The 5,781-nt window shown below is 33.0% G+C and overlaps 1 protein-coding gene across 4 annotated transcripts in view; it reads right to left on the bottom strand.

The window, feature by feature from the left end:
• The window catches only part of lbk (leucine-rich repeats and immunoglobulin-like domains protein lambik), a 121,417-nt gene that overhangs the window by 22,802 nt on the left and 92,834 nt on the right, over window positions 1–5,781 (bottom strand). The gene's annotated exons all lie outside the window — the stretch shown is intronic.

The raw sequence follows: 5,781 nt of genomic DNA, 5'->3' as shown, positions 1-5,781 counted from the left end.
CTGAAATGCAAGCATCACCATTACTTCAAAGACAGTTTAGATAAACCGAGAACAGTACTGGCAATCTCTGCAGATTTTAGAAGTGCCTATGATTCAATATGGACGAATAAAACTGTTAGACAAAATGCATAAAATGGATACAAATAATATGCTAAAATGGTTTTATAATTTTTTAATTTAACGATTTTCAGCTACAAGATATGGAAAAACATTATCAAATTTAAAGATCTTCCTCCAGGTTCTGTCTCGAACACTAACCTATTTAATCTGATGATAAACGATTTACCAAAAATATTAAAGGAAGTGCATAACAGAACTGTGCCCTTCTCACAGATGATTTGGTAATCTAAACATCATCAAAAAGAAAACATCACTAACTCTCCTTACAAATGAATGATGTGCTTTATAAATTAGCTGAATGGTGCAGAGAAAATGATATGAATGTTAATGTAGACAAAAAAAATTACCACAGGTGATGCTGATATAACCTCAGCAGTTTGCAAGTGTCGTTAAATAAATCATAATCCAAGGTCATAATTCCATACTTAATGCATATATTTCATGTTTCCATAAATAATGCAGCTATTCCATGTGACTGGAAATCAGCTATAGTGGCACCCATACATAAAAGTGGAAATGAATTAGATGTCGGAAACTACAGACCGATTAGCTTTACATCTGTCGTTTGTAAAGTCATGGAGCATTTGATATCGGATTATGTTCGTCGTGTTCTAAATAAAAAAGAGGTAGATACAGGTGGAAGAATCGATGCAGTTGTGATTGATATTTCGAAAGCATTTGATTTGGTGCCACATGACATATTAATAGATAAGTTAAGTAGGCTAGGAATAGATAAAAGAGTGGTGCTATGGATCCAAGAATTCTTAAAAGGTAGAACCCAGAGAGTTAGAGTAGGTCATAAAATATCGCAAATTGGGAAAGTAAGTTCAGGGGTGCCACAGGGCAGCGTTCTGTGGCCATTACTCTTTATAATATATGTAAATGACTTATGCCAAAATATTACATGAAATGTGAGGCTATTTGCAGACGACTGAATTATCTATAGAAAGATTAGAAATAATTCAGATGTGGATACTATTCAAACAGACTTGAATAAAATTTATAACTGGGCATTAATGAATAGGATGAAAATAAATGGTTCTAAAAGTAAATGTATAACATTTTGTAAAACGCGAGAGGAAACTAGTATAAATTACGAATTCAGTGGTGTTGTAATTCCACAAGAACAATGTTGTAAATATCTAGGAATATATTTAAACTCCAAACTTTCTTCGGGAGAGCATGTTGATAACATTACGGGTAAAGCATGGAGGGCACTTCACTTTATTATGAGAATCTTGAAAAAGGCTAGCCTCAAATCGATGGAAATAGCATATCTAACGTTAGTGCGACCGTTAATGGAATACGGAACTACATGTTGGGATCCCTATAGAATATATCAGATAAATTCTTTAGAAAGAATTCAGTATAGGGCAGCTAAATTTGTTAAAGGTAAAAGAGAAGATGGAAATGATACGATAAAAGAACTTAAATGGGAAACTTTGGAAAAGACATAGAAAAACTACAATAACATCATTGTATAGAGCACATCTAGGTCAGAAAGCATGGGTAGACATAACGGCTCGGTTAGAGAATCCAACATACTATGGTAGGAATGATCATGATTTTAAAATCAAATGTAGGAAACAGAAAACGGATGTAGGTAAATTCTCATTTTTAAATAGAACTACAAATGATTGGAATGACCTACCTGCAGCAGTCTTTGAGGGCTGTCCTTCCTTAAGGAGATTCAAGAATAACTTAAAAAGTTGTGTATGAAGTGTAAATTAAAATTAAGGTGACATTTAATTTTTTAAGGTGACATTATTTAGCCTGACAAGTTACTCCCTTGGTTTGAACTGTAAATTATTTAAAAATAGCGTGTAAGAGGGTCTTAGACTAGAAATGTATAGTTTAAATGTAGTTCTGTTTATAAGTATGCATAAGGGTGTAATTATTTGTCTTATTTGAACTGTTGTAGCACTGAAGCATGATGGTTATGGTTTTACAGTGCAGTGAATAGTTCCGATCAGTGATAATTTATAGTGTCAATGAAATGTGTTCTATAGTATCAATGGACTGTGTTATAGAGTGTCAGTGGAATGTGTTCTAAAGTGTCAGTGAAATGCATCACAGTGCCACTACAGTGAGTGAGATGAGAGTAAAGTGAAAGATTATCATCAGTACTGATGTAAAATTCATATAGGGCCTATACATATGTAGGTTGTATTGTAAAATTTGGTTCACTTATTAATTAGGTTATTTTATGTATTATTATTAATTGTAATTATTGTGTAAAATTGTACTGTGTATTCTTATTGCTTATAGTGTGTATTGAATAATTGTATTGTGTATTGTATAATTCTATTGTGTATTGTTTATATTGTGTATATCACTGCCATGGAAGCTTGCCCACTTGCAGTGTAAATAAATACATACATAACACAACAAATTAAAAAACAGGATGAAATCCCTATTCGTTTGAAACATACTGTACTAGAAACTATCAACACAAGATTCCCAGAAACTGAGTGGGTACACATCTACACCAATGGCTCTAAAATTGGCAATAACTTTAATAATATGACTGGTGCTGGAATATACAGTAAATTATTTTGTTCTTATATATTTCTCGGTCAAAATTAACTCACTTTGATGGAGAATGTGAGGCAGTGAATTCTACATTAAAACAGCTTTTCTATTACATTAACATCTTTAATAGAGCTGTTATATTTAGCGATTTTAAATCAGCTATACATGCAAACACCTATACAAAAAAAAAAAAAGAATTATTGCTGATATTTATCAAAGTATCAAACACTTACAATCTCTTCACAAAACAATAGTTTTGCAATGGATTCCTTCACACTGTGGAATTCTTGGTAATGAGATAGCAGATTCCTTAGCAAAAAAGGGCACAATGGTCCAACAAATTACAAATTCATATTTATCATTTCAGTCTTCAAAACTAATAATCAAGAAAGTCATCCAACAAAAAATACATAAAAAATTAGTACACGAGAGTGTAAATAAGCAGTGGAATATTTTATGAAACAATAAAAATTTAATTCCACTTTTTCAATTATATACGGGACATGACTGTTTGGCTACCCATCTATATAAAATAAATATTTTTCCAACTCCTAACTGTTTACTTTGTAAAGAAGATAATACTATAATGGATATGATACACCTCAAGCACTGTAAAAATTTAATAGCTACAGATCTGTCGTTATGATACCGGGAAGAAAGAGAGCAAATGGAAGAAGTTGAATATGCTGAGCATTACCAACCAACCAACCATTACTTACTTTTGAATTCTGTTCACATATCTCGTTTTGGCTCTACTTTTATTTGCTGTGGCAATAAGTACTATATGTCTAGGAAGGTCATTTGTTACTCTATACTTATATTGGATTCTACCTTACATTAATGGACCTAGAGTCAAAAATACTCCTTCATGGATCGTACACAATATACACTCTACTAGCTTTTGTGTTAATTAAATGGATGGCTCAGAAGCTAATCAGTGTAAGTCATCATAGGAAAAGAGAAAATAAGGTTTTTATTAGATTGTTTTCTTCAAAATCCCATTACGGTTTAAAAATAGCTAATTACTTATACATGTGTGACAATAACTGAAGTACCGGTATCTTAATACATACTCACAAAAACTGTCCATTAATAAATGTAACTATTACAGGCAAAAACATAAAATAATACTGACTTATTGGTTTGTCCACGGAATTTTTTTCAAATATATTTCTGACAAGTCAATAGTCATTGGTATCATCGTTGTGATCACTAATACTTCTCTGTTGGAACTCTGCAGAATTACTGGTAGTCTTAGTTCTTGGTGTATCACTGTAAAGATGATACTATGGTGGTATGTATAGTGACATGTCTTTCATATATTTCGCAGGCCTACACCGTGTACTGAAGAGAGTTTTGCAAGTTTTCCTTTTTTGTTTTCTTTGTGATACTGAACACATGAAACTAGTAATGTAAGTGTAAAGAATATCTTATAAGTTTCACCTTTGCAGTATCTTAACCATTGGATTTTCATCAAATTTATAGGAGTCCCTCAATGGTGACATTCCTGTTTGCGACAGCCTTTTCCAGAAGGTTCACTGCAGCACTTAAGAGTCTAAAATCACTCATTTGAATTGTTGGACGGAAAAAGTTCTTGAATAGGCCTACTTGTTTTGATGACTCGTCTGTATGAAGTAAAAACTGATAACTTTTCGATTGTAAGACCCTTAGAAGAATTTCTAATTCGACATTGTTTAATTGGTGCACTTCGTACTAGACTACAAATGTATATACCCCGCCCGCACCCTCAAAATAAGCTATGCATCCCACTTTTGGGGAGGAAAAAAAAACAAACACACACGAATTACAAAAATAAAACTTTCAACAAATGTATTCACGACAAATTCATACAGTTCAATTAACAATACATTTTATCCTGGAACAGAGCCAACGTGCTGTTTCTCTGCTTGCCCTCCACACCTCGCCAAGAAAAGCTCCCCTCTTTCCATTGTTCTTTAGCAACAGTTCTTTTTTTTTCCTCTTGTCTCTGATGAAACTTTCACTTACATCAACTTTACGGGCTATAGCATGGTTCTATGTTCCTCCGCATCTTTGACAATTTTAAGTTTTTTGCTGTGGGTAAAGTGGTACTCATTTTCAGAATTGAAAATCTAAGATGCACAAACTATACACTTATTTGAACTTGATTCTGACATATGTACTGCTAATTCAAATGCCATTTAACAATGTTAATAACTGGAGAGTACAGGAGAAAAACCTGATAAGTCACATTTTACTGTTTTTACAGGAGAGCAAGTTAAAAGTTTCAAGACCCATTACATTGTATTGTCTTTGGGTTATAATTCTTCAAATTTTTTGGGCTAACGGGACTGTTATTCTGCACAGTAAAACTACACAAACCTACACTACCTGAGCTATTACACTGCATCTAAAACAGAAAATCGATGATTCTGGACTAATCAAGTTTTTCCCCTGTGCACTTCAATTGAAATCCTACCCACATGGGAATATGACATGCACTATCTCCTTAGGATTTGCATGGAAGGAAAATTGGGCAATGCTGTCAACTTAATTTCGAATAAGCCGTGCACCCGTATTTCAGAAAAAAAATACGTGGGTTATTCGAGAAAATACGGTATTTTGTATTATATGATCTGCAAAAGCATGGAAGGTTTTGAAAACAGTTACGTGCATATTTACAATGAATTCTTGTCCTGAACTAGTCTGTCTAACTCTCACCCATGAATCTCTTTCTCTTCCAGTTTCCTGTAGTTTTATTCCTTGTTTTCAATGTTATCTACGTTTTCCCCTATCTGCATTCTCATCATCATTGTTACCTCTGTCATCTACTTCTGAATTGTCATTTGCAGACTTATCTGTGATAGGATATTCCATAAATACGAAAAAACCCCTCAAACTAATTTGAATATGTGTTAGTTCACTTGAAAATTGACTGAAGTAACATGTTATGATGACTGAATCAAATATATGAGCCTCAACATCAGAATAAAAACTTTGACTTAATTTGATTGACCACTGAAATTTTATGTGATTTTTTCAGAAGCATTAATATGTTAAAAAAGTCATACTACTGACTTACCTGAATATGCTTCTGAAGAAATGTATTATAAGGAATCCCTCAATCCCAATAACTCAGAATTGGATATT

Source organism: Periplaneta americana, chromosome 10, assembly GCF_040183065.1.
Source record: "Periplaneta americana isolate PAMFEO1 chromosome 10, P.americana_PAMFEO1_priV1, whole genome shotgun sequence".
Taxonomy (NCBI): domain Eukaryota; kingdom Metazoa; phylum Arthropoda; class Insecta; order Blattodea; family Blattidae; genus Periplaneta; species Periplaneta americana.
This window is presented reverse-complemented; position numbering and strand designations above follow the sequence as displayed.